The sequence below is a fragment of the Balaenoptera physalus genome, assembly GCF_965194825.1.
Source record: "Balaenoptera physalus genome assembly, chromosome: 1".
In the NCBI taxonomy this organism is placed as follows: Eukaryota; Metazoa; Chordata; class Mammalia; order Artiodactyla; family Balaenopteridae; genus Balaenoptera; species Balaenoptera physalus.
In genome coordinates, this window is record NC_138882.1 from 88,804,906 (window position 1) to 88,816,911 (window position 12,006).

The 12,006-nt window shown below is 44.8% G+C and overlaps 1 long non-coding RNA gene across 1 annotated transcript in view; it reads right to left on the reverse strand.

Moving 5' to 3' along the window:
- The window catches only part of LOC309663819, a 247,211-nt gene that overhangs the window by 167,327 nt on the left and 67,878 nt on the right, over nt 1-12,006 (reverse strand). The window lies entirely within an intron of this gene.

Consider the following 12,006-nt stretch of genomic DNA (forward strand, 5'->3'; position numbering starts at 1 on the left):
TGAATTTAAAAAAATATTTTTAATACAGCAGGTTCTTAATAGTTATTTTATATATATTAGTGTATATATGTCAATCCCAATCTCCCAACGCATCCCACCACCACCAACCCCTCTGCCGCTTTCCCCCCCGTTGGGGTCCATATGTTTGTTCTCTACATCTGTGTCTCTCTTTCTGCCCTGCAAACCGGGTCATCTGAACCATTTTTCTAGGTTCCACATATATGCCTTAATATACGATATTTGTTTTTCTCTTTCTGACATACTTCAAGTAGTAAAGAGATTTTGAATGAGTTAGCTCACATGGTTACTAATAAAAATGGGAAACAGTTATTAGGATGTTGTCATTAAACCAAGGCAGGATTTATAAAAAAGCCAGAAAAGAGAAGAGAGGAAACACACACACACACACACCCACACACACAAACACAAAGCCTGAGAAAGCGGAGTTTTCCCTTTCCTGGAGGAACAGATAGCTGAAAGCCATCAAACAGCTTATCAGGAGGGTTTAATCTAGTGAAGTTCCAAGCTAATCAGGTAAACGCTTTTGGCTATGTGTGGATGCTCAAAAATTCTTGAGAGTTTAGTGGTGAAATGCATGTGGCGGCTATTCTTTGTGTACTACCTGCCAGTGTCCCCCTTTGGCACCTGTGAGTTAGTTAAGCCTAATTGGACTACTTTCCTCATCAGAATTTCTCAATTTCATATCCGCCCCCCCCTTCCTTGACTCATATTTATTCTTAAAAGAGCAGATTGGGTCATGAACACTTGGTTCTCTCTTTGACACAGTATTAACAGTGGAATGTCAGCTTAAGGTAATGTTTGTGAGCAGCATATGCGTAAGTAGTCAGATATCCGATAGTGAAGGGAAGCCAAAAATCGGAGGACAGCAAAAATATCACAGTAACTACTTTGAACTTACTTTCCCTCCTAGCCCAGGACAAAGCAGAAGAAAAAGTATCAACATCACTTTACCAATAACCAAGTGGCATTAAACTTGAAAACAATGAGGCATGATATGCATAAAGTACAAAGAGTGTACACTTCCCAAACCATCACCAGTGTACACCAACCTGAATCACTGATGAAGCAACCTAAATAACTAAGGTATGCAAAATTACCAGACCGCAGAAGGCTTCCTCATGACTCTTCCCATGCAAGAGCTCAGAGTAATCACACACATACCCCTCCCAACCTCTCTGCCTGTTACTTTCACATAAATTGAATCACAGGGCATGCACTGGGTTTGGGGGGATGGAGGGGCATGGGTCTGACTTCTTTCACTCAACATTATGTCTATGAAATTTAACCCTATTTTTCACGTAGTTCTTTGTCTCTGTGTGTATGCCTTGTAAGAATATAACTCCACATAGTATTGAACTGTTGGACATTTCAGTTGTTTCCAGTTGAGGATATTCTGAAATGGTACGAACATTTTTTTATGACTTTTGGGGGACATACACATTTTTCTAGAGCACCCCATTCCAACAGAATAATGCCAGTGTTGACTTTCAACATAATACTTTTGGGGGTTTCCCTGGTTGCGCATTGGTTAAGAATCCGCCTGCCAAGGCAGGGGACACGGGGTCGAGCCCTGTTCCGGGAAGATCCCACATGCTGTGGAGCAACTAAGCCCGTGCACCCCAACTACTGAGCCTATGCTCTAGAGCCCGTGAGCCACAACTACTGAGCCCTCGTGCCACAACTACTGACGCCTGCCCGCCTAGAGCCCGTGCTCCGCAACAAGAGAAGCCACCACAATGAAGAGCAGTCCCCAATCAGTGCAACTAGAGAAAGCCCTCGCCCAGCAACGAAGACCCAACGCAGCCAAAAACAAATACACAAAATCAATTTTAAAAATTTATAAAAATAAAAATATATAAAAGTTGGGGGGGGGTTGTTTTTTGTTTTTTTCCAGCAAAAAGCGTTTATTCAGGAATAGCGGAAGAATGGCAATTCAGGACAAGCAAGCTATAGCAAAAGCCATAGGCAAGTCCCACAAACAAAGGAGAGGAAGGAACCTTATTTTACAGAGAGAGAGGAGGAAGCTGAGGGAGGTTGTTTTGAACCCAAGTCCACTGGAGAAAAGGGAAAGTCCAGGGTGATGACGGTTTCTCATTGCCAAGTTGCTGATTTCCTGCAGGAGATGCAACGAATATGTCTTTCTGTTGGGGCCTGTAATCGATGATTCTTCCTGTTGATGCTTCTTCTGTTTGGGTTTGTAATTGACGATACTTCCTGTCTTTGAACTTGAGTGGTACCCCATGAGAGCTCCCACTTCTGGTCTCCCGACTTCATCTGAGTGACGTGTCCCTTTATTAGTTTTCAAACCTGTCACAAGGAATTTTGAATTTTCTATTTTAATCTATTTTAATGTTTTAGGAGACTTACTACATCAAAATATTATCATTACAACCTGTGGCCCTAGCAACTTTCAAGTGTTCGGTAGCTACATGTGGCTTGAACCTATCATATTGGAGAGCACAGGTCAAAGGTATAGCACAGCGAAAAGTACGATTTCTGGGCCACAGCATATAACTGTGTATGTATGACCCTCAGTGGATGCTGCCAAATTTTCTTCCAACCTGTGGAACTTTTTTATACCCTTTCCAGAAACGAATAAGAATTTCCAGTGCTCTCCATCGTGTCAATATTTGGTTTTGTTTGTCCTTTTCTTTTTTTAAAGTAAGCTTTATTGAGGTGTAATTTACATAGTAAAACCTGCCAACATTAGATTATTCTACATTCTTTTCAATGATATCGTTTCTTTGCCAAGCTGGATTCTGGTGCTTGCTGTGATAAACAGCAAGTGCCATGCAAAAAATGAATGTGTAACAAGAAGCAAGGAGGCGCTATGAGAAGGTTTCAGAAGCCGTGCAGTACGCAGCATTAAGGTTCTGATTCTGACGTGTCAGAGCAGTGAAAACACAAGCCACTCTACTGAACGTTTGTCAAGGGAACACATAAGAAGAACCACAGCACCAGCCACAAACCTACAAACTATAGAAATATATGTGAAGCCAGAAAACAAGAGCATTCCCCAACGAAAGCACTGTTGTCGTCCGACCTATCATGAATTTAGGGCAAACGGGAAGGACAAAGACAGAGAGAATTTGCAGGCAACCAAAGATGATTCGTTAATTCAATCAATTTACTGTTAGTCAAAGGATTGAAGTTAACTCTAGATCTTGAACTTGTAATTTAAGCTGACGCATGTTGGAACATGGGAATGTTGGAAGCATATATTGGTATATATGGAATCATATATTAGATGACGCCTAAAAATATTTACCAAAAATTGTCAGTGGAATAATTGAGTCGTCTGGTTTCTAGAATTACAAGTATTCATTCCTCTTTAAAGATATTAGCATATTTAATGTACTTGACTAGTATATTTAATATACTTCAACACATAAATTTAAATTTTTAGTCGTTGAAAACTTATTGGATACGTTTGCTTATTTAACCAGTACAAGCAGTACAGGAAATTTAGGAAGTCCAACGTAACTCAGATTTTCAAGCCAAAATAAAGCCAAGACTTACATAACAGTATATTATACCACCATTATTTTCTACATCATAACATAGTCTGAAAAAATATATATAGTAGGGGCTTCCCTGGTGGCGCAGTGGTTGAGAATCTGCCTGCCAATGCAGGGGACACGGGTTCGAGCCCTGGTCTGGGAAGATCCCACATGCCACGGAGCAACTGGGCCCGTGAGCCACAACTACTGAGACTGCGCATCTGGAGCCTGTGCTCCTCAACAAGAGAGGCCGCGATAGTGAGAGGCCTGCGCGCCGCGATGAAGAGTGGCCCCCACTTGCCGCAACTGGAGGAAGCCCTCGCACAGAAACGAAGACCCAACACAGCCAAAAATAAAAATAAAAAAAAAAAAAAAATATATATAGTCGTTTTTAGACCAAAATTATTAAACCAATCTAATTTTTCTGAGTAACCTCGATAAAAGCACACGACATGACATAAACATTTTAAATGTCATTATATGTAAAATGTATAAATTATTTAAATTGCTTAAAAGTATTAAGGGTCATCTTTGTAATCCATTTCATTTCGTTTCTCACTGTTGTTCCGAGTAATCAAGACCATTAATTTAATCTACAGCTAAATCTGTTATTGTTCCTTGTCACCAATTCCACAACAAAATTTTTCCTTCTATAAATACCACATTGAAAGCATAAGTAGTAAAGCATTCTTCCCAGAAATTCTTAATTTTCTTATTTTAAATTTATACGAGTGATTATTACTTTCCTGAAATTAATTGGGGAACTGAGTTTTAATTAATTTAAATTTTTCGAGGCCTACTTTGTCTATTCTCTCCCAAGGAAGAGAAAGTATATTGTTTTGCTTCTGAGAAGATATATTTAAAGGGAAAAAAATTCATCAAACTAGTGGGCATTATTTAAGGTGAAAGCAGAGGCAATGATATGTTTTAACAGCAACTGACAGTGAGGGAAACAAAATGAAATAAGTAAGCCACATTAGGTCCTTGAAGGAAGCTCATTAGTGAAACTCGGAGTAATTCTGTGATATGCTTTTGAGTCTCCAGGGTATGTATCTGTGCATGAAGTCATTGCTCCTCATCCATTTTTATTAAGGACCGACCTGGCTTACAGTTCTGGAGGGTTTAAATCTTGATTTGTAGGGTTGTCACAAGTGCTCATGTTGCTGACTTCGTTGCTTGTTTGTAATGCTATGTCTCTCCTCTGCTTTCTGTAGTCTGATTTCAGCCATCCCTGAAGGACATTTGTTTGAAGTTTTTCAGTTATTTAGAACCTTGAGTATACCAATGAAAGAAAGCTGCCTATTCCGTGCTAAAAATTCAATATTCTTCCTGTATTAATCCCCCTTCTTAATGCTGAGTTCCTTATGAGGGAACCATTGCATATTAAGATCGTCCTTATCGTAGCTACTACACTTTTGCAGTTATTGACCAGGGTTGACTGGGCCCACGTGGTTTTTAGCAAATAGTGGAAAGACAAGAGGTGGACAGCTTCTCACTGCTGCGGTGTCTCATACCAGGAAATAGCAGAATCCTCAGGACAAGCATCAGACAAAAAAGACTCATGGTCCGGATTAGCTGTCATCTTCTACCTAACAGGGAATGGATCCCTGTCAACCGCCACCCAACAGGGATTATCCCCAGAAGTTCACTTCCTAAAATTAAAACCAGAATCCCGCACTGAGACGAGAAATTAGTGATGCACAAATGAGAGGGAGAGAGAGAGACAAAATCCGTGTCCAGTAACCACACAGTATGAAAAAGCCAAAATGCTCAATTCCTGCACATGAGATAGAACAGAACAGAGCAAACACGAGCCAAGAGCTCGAAGGGTCCAGGTCTGAAGCAGGAACTTGTGGGGGGCAGGATTCTGTTGGCTCCCACGAGGTGGCTTAGATGGGCTAATTTTTATCGTCACAGCCAAAAAACAAACAAAAAACGGTCAAGGAATAACGTAGAAACACTTATTCCCATGCGAATTCCCCATTTTATAGGAGGAAGGACAGGCATTAGATTGTTTGCATCAAATTAAAAGTACAACCAAAATGTATAAATAAAAGAGAAAAGGGGAGAAGGGAAAAACCTCTGGGATCAGCGAGATTCTTCTCTTTGGATAAGTTGCTTGGCAGGACGTTGTCAAAGAGGTCACTCTGGGCAGTCTTCTCTGGACCCTGTTGACTAGGTCTGCAGAGAAAACCATTACAGTTATTGGGAGACTTTAAAAATATTGAATGTTGAGCTTTCGAACGTATGCAATAGAATATCTCTGTGTACTGCCCACAGTGTCCCCCTGTTGTCCTTCCCCTTAGTTATGTCGGGAGGGCACTGCTCCCTTTATTAGTTAGACTACCGTAGAGAGATGTACAGAAAGATTGCTGCGTTGGCAAGTAAATGAAGAAAGGGACATTGAAAGACTGGAAAATAAAATGGAATATGATTCAGTGCCACTTCTGTGGAGGGCAAACTTGAAGGATTTACCAACATTAGAAGCATAGAAACACTAAAGGTAGCACTTGCACGTGCAGTTCTCTACGCTCTGGAAACACCTGCACGAGTGGTCAGAGGTGTGTGTACAATCATGATGGTTGCAGCCTATTCGTCATCGTGAAACCATGAAACCAAATACTACACAACCATGGAAGAAATGCCTTTATCAAAAATAATGCAGAGGAGAATTATGATGATGAGGTCAACGATAACATCATTCATAGAACAATTACTAACGTTCACAGCTGAAAAATTTGAGACACATAAAATAGAACTTTCTTGTCCAAGTCTGTAGACTTGGCAGAATAAAGACTATCCCACCAGACCGTGGCTTCCTCGATCTCTTTCAGAAGGCCGTAAGTTAGGCAAGTATAGCGTCCAATAGAGACGACAGACAATAGAGCTGGGAAGGGGAGTGTGGCCCAAGACTGGCAGCAGTCGTGAGGTGGATAGGACCCCGAATGCAGTTCGGTAAACTTTGTGGGAGCAGATGTACAGGTGATAATCAGCATGGAACACCTGCAATGGTAATCAGCACGGAAAACGCTGAATGGGTTCTAAAACCTCTCCCACCGTCCCTGGGTGGGCTCGAACCACCAACCTTTCTCTTAACAGCCGAACGCGCTAACCCATTGCACCACAGAGACAGCAGCACGCCCCTCGCCTGGCCTCTCTATGGAGTAGACACTGACTAATTCCTAGGATGTGCCGCCTTTCTCGCAGGAAAACGGTACCAGTTCCAAAGCTTCGGAAAAACGGAAAGTTTAGAGCAGCCGATCCCACTGGACCTGAGGCTGGGTCGAGGTCAGGAAAAGACAACACTAAGCACTATTATCATAGGGCAGCCACCCATGCAGACAATTCTGACAAGCACTTGAGAATACACCCCCTCCCTTGGACGCATTTCCCATCTGGTCCTCTCCTCCTCCCACTCACTACAGGGAAGGATTCGTCACCTTTGTGTCCTGTCAGAACCCTTTACGCTCCGTGCAGGGCACAGAGATCCAGGCAACAGCCAAGGGGCAGCTGCACTTCCCAGAAGGGCCTTTCGAGAGGTAGGCGGTTCCAGCGCTCAGGCTGACCCAAGACCCCACTGCCCGCCAAGGCAACCGGGAAGGAGACCGGAGGGCAGCCGGCCCGGGGGGATTCCTACTGGCACAGACCGTGCCTGGCCTGCACTTCGGGGGGAGCTGAATAAAACTCCTCTTGAAGCTTCTCTAGAGCCTGAAGAGAACGGATTTCAGGTTCCTGAAAGGGCAAGGGGGCCTCCTCGCGAGGACAGAGGCTTCCCCTGGTCTTGGAGGACAAGTCCCGCAGAAGCTGCCTTTGAGAGACACACCAAACGAAAGGAGCAATCTTGAGTGGAGAGGTCTGCAAGGAACTCTCAAGTGGTGTCGCCATTCTTATGTACGGAGAGAGAGTGAGAAACCCAACGTGGGAAAATGTTTACTGTGCACTTACGTACAGAATATACGATGTTATTCCTCTTGCAACTTTCTTGTATGTTTCAAAGGGCTTTGGTTTAGCTTCTTAATGAATGTTTGGAACTCGAGTCTCCGATTCTCTTGGGATGAAAACGCGGTAAATAAGACTTCGGGTTTGTAACATGCAGGGGGAAAAGAGCCGAGGCGAGAGCCGGCCAGCCCAGGCTGTTCATTACATCTCACGTCCTCCAGCCTGCGCGATGTCAAGGACCCTGAGGCCGGGACTCGCCGGCATTTGGGGACTCAGTGCAGAAGCTCTTCTGCATCTGAACCTTGAAGCAAAACACAGCTCTGGTCGGGGCAGGAAGAGGAAGACTCCTGCCAGTGGAGACGCTGAAGGGGAAAAAAAAGAAAAAAGTTTCTGCGGAGGCTTCCCTGACCGGGAATCGAACCCGGGCCGCGGCGGTGAAAGCGCCGAATCCTAGCCACTAGACCACCAGGGAACCATTGAGGAGCCTCGACGTAGCGTCTCCAGGTGAAAATTGTAAAAGTCAAGACTAAACTTCAGAGACCCGGAGAGCAGGAACGGAGATTTCTCAGAGGCCCAGGGCTGAAGGCAGCTGTGCAAGGCTCCCAGCCCTTGCCCGGCTGCTCATCACCCTTCACCTCTCCAGTCTTGGGCGACGCCTTGGGCCCTGAGACAGGACACAAGGTCCGTCCTGGTCTAGCTGCAGCGCTGTGTGCTGCCAAGCCAAGGTCCTGCTCTCTTTCTGAGCCTCGCTTTTCCCTTGAGTCAGGTGCCGACTGGGATGTCAGCAGGTGATGGGCGGATCCGTCCACTTCCTGATCTCTGCCCTGGCTCTGGGGGCTCTCCTGGAGACGGCACCGGTACGGGCTCCTTCCCCTCCGCGACCGGCTCAATTCGTGGAGCCTGACATTGTTCATTTCCGTGTCTTTGGCTCGGGTCCCCGGTGCACAGTCGGGTTCGGTCTCTTTTGTGGCGTCACGCAGATCACACTGTTGCGTAGGTGTGCCGAGGTGGGGGAAAGCCAAGTGTGCTTCACAGGGATGAACTCCTTGGTTTTCAGAGACATAACTCGTGTGAACATGTGGAAGAGGATTAGGCGCCTGCTTAGTAGGTGAGGGGATTTCCGAATGTAAAACTGACCCGAAGTCAGCCTTGTCCTTTGCCCACTTGGATTAGCTGGCTGTGGCCTGCGCTCCGCGGTGCCTCAGAGCAGAGAAAGGCGGGCGGGTTCCTGGTGCTGAGCAGGCTCTCAGGCAGTAAGGGAACTCCTGGCCTGTACCTTGGGGATGGAAACTGAGGCTGCGCCCGCCGCCTCACCCCCTGCCTTTCGCTCGTTTTGGTTTTTGGAATGGGAAGGTAAAAACTTCAGAAAGGAAGGACGTTTGTTTCCGCCCGGTTTCGAACCGGGGACCTTTCGCGTGTGAGGCGAACGTGATAACCGCTACACTACGGAAACTCGGCGGGTGCTGCCGCTTAGAGGCACATCCCTGAAATCCGTAGGTCCTGCCACCACTATCCTAGTCGCCAACTTTTTAAAGTGCAGAATGAAGCTTGAAGCCCCGAGATCTCTCAGGCAAGGAGACTGCGGCTTCCGAGAGGCCCTGCTTTCAGGGTTCCTCGCCTGGCCCGAAGGGAGGACCCCCGAGCCTCCCACAGTCGGCCTGCGGGCTCCCGCACCGACCGCAGAGTCCTCGGATCCACGGCTGTGCCCCCGAGTGCAGGGCTCGCCCCCGCTGCTGACTCCTCAGCTCCCAGAAGCCGCGGGAGCCGGGGGTTCGGGCGAGTGCCCTTTGGGCCTAAGGGGAAAAGGTAGAGAATTAGGTTCATTCCAGTGAGCTTCTCTCTCTCTGGAGCGGATCCTGTGGGTCCTAGCTGCATTTCTCCAAAGCCTTCAAACAGAATTCCTTTCATCCAGACTGGATTGAGTCGTCTTCAGGGTGAATGCTAGCTTGCTACAAACACTTCGTCATACCTGAAGGAGGAAATCTACAACTCCCAGGTCAATTCTATTTTCTTCCTTTGATTTCTTCAAACAACAACAACCAAAAAGACAGGTCACTGGTACATACTTGCACTTTTCTTCTAATACTTAAGGTATGTCTGACTATCTATGAAAAGCTCTTGCTATAGAAACATGTGCAAGAGATTGTCTACCATGAGCTAAACGATCGTCATGCCTGCCCAAGGTCCAAGAATCTGATGAAGCTGGATCCAGTCCCCCACCGCCTTTAGATCACCAGTTCGATCACCATCCAAAGCAACCGATTTCCCAGACGCACGTCACTAACATGAGGGAGAAGAGGTCAGCTAAACATTTAAACAATCGCAGTTTGTTCTGGGGAATGTTGAAAGTCAGCAGTGGTACAGTTAGAAGGGGAAATAAAAGACTTCATAATAACGATAATACCAGCTTTCTCGAGCTTTACTCAGTGACCAGCACTGTTCCTCAGTGCTTTACTGTGGAATCACTTACTAAGTCCACATAACAACCCTGGAAGATAGTGTAGGACTTTACCACCCCTTGTTGCAGATGAGAACACTGAGGCACGGAAAAGCTGAGCTAACCGTTCCAGGGTCTCACCCCCCGTGACAGTGAGAGCCAGCACTCAGACCCAAGCAGTTTGCCTCCAGAGCCCCTCCCCTTGGCCACCATGCTCACGGGTCACTGAGAAAACTTCACTGAGATTTGCATCCCTTCCTTGTTCAACCTCCAATACATCAAAAGGAAAAGAAGATTGAAAGGTAGGCCTACAAACCTCCCCAAACTCACTCATGAAATGAAGAAGAAGAGGAGAAAGAGTAAACAGGACCATTGGAGAAGCAACGACGTTAGACGCAGAGCAAATGACGATGCGTTTGTTAAACACATACTAACTGGAAACTGTCTATTTAAAGACTAAGAAGGACCTATCTTCCAACCATTGAAGGCCTAAACTTTCCCGTTGCATGGCAGTCTCCACCCAAGAATAGATTTCAAAGCTACCAACATAGTGTATACGCATGTGAATATAAAAATCATACTTCAACATAGTAGTAAAGAGATTATTTTTGAATTTAAAAAAATATTTTTAATACAGCAGGTTCTTAATAGTTATTTTATATATATTAGTGTATATATGTCAATCCCAATCTCCCAACGCATCCCACCACCACCAACCCCTCTGCCGCTTTCCCCCCGTTGGGTTCCATATGTTTGTTCTCTACATCTGTGTCTCTCTTTCTGCCCTGCAAACCGGGTCATCTGAACCATTTTTCTAGGTTCCACATATATGCGTTAATATATGATATTTGTTTTTCTCTTTCTGACTTACTTCAAGTAGTAAAGAGATTTTGAATGAGTTAGCTCTCATGGTCACTAATAAAAATGGGAAACAGTTATTAGGATGTTGTCATTAAACCAAGGCAGGATTTATATAAAAGCCAGAAAAGAGAAGAGAGGAAACACACACACACACGCACACACACAGACACACAGACACACACACACAAAGCCTGAGAAAGGGGAGTTTTCCCTTTCCTGGAGGAACAGATAGCTGAAAGCCATCAAACAGCTTATCAGGAGGGTTTAATCTAGTGAAGTTCCGAGCTAATCAGGTAAACGCTTTTGGCTATGTGTGGATGCTCAAAAATTCTTGAGAGTTTAGTGGTGAAATGCATGTGGCGGCTATTCTTTGTGTACTACCTGCCAGTGTCCCCCTTTGGCACCTGTGAGTTAGTTAAGCCTAATTGGACTACTTTCCTCATCAGAATTTCTCAATTTCATATCCCCCCCCCCTTCCTTGACTCATATTTATTCTTAAAAGAGCAGATTGGGTCATGAACACTTGGTTCTCTCTTTGACACAGTATTAACAGTGGAATGTCAGCTTAAGGTAATGGTTGTGAGCAGCATATGCGTAAGTAGTCAGATATCCGATAGTGAAGGGAAGCCACAAATCTGAGGACAGCAAAAATATCACAGTAACTACTTTGAACTTACTTTCCCTCCTAGCCCAGGACAAAGCAGGAGAAAAAGTATCAACATCACTTTACCAATAACCAAGTGGCATTAAACGTTAAAACAATGAGGCATAATATGCATAAAGTACAAAGAGTGTACACTTCCCAAACCATTACCAGTGTACACCAACCTGAATCACTGATGAAGCAACCTAAATAACTAAGGTATGCAAAATTACCAGACCGCAGAAGGCTTCCTCATGACTCTTCCCATGCAAGAGCTCAGAGTAATCACACACATACCCCTCCCAACCTCTCTGCCTGTTACTTTCACATAAATTGAATCACAGGGCATGCACTGGGTTTGGGGGGATGGAGGGGCATGGGTCTGATTTCTTTCACTCAACATTATGTCTATGAAATTTAACCCTATTTTTCACGTAGTTCTTTGTCTCTGTGTGTATGCCTTGTAAGACTATAACTCCACATAGTATTGAACTGTTGGACATTTCAGTTGTTTCCAGTGGAGGATATTCTGAAATGGTACGAACATTTTTTTATGACTTTTGGGGGACATACACATTTTTCTAGAGCACCCCATTCCAACAGAA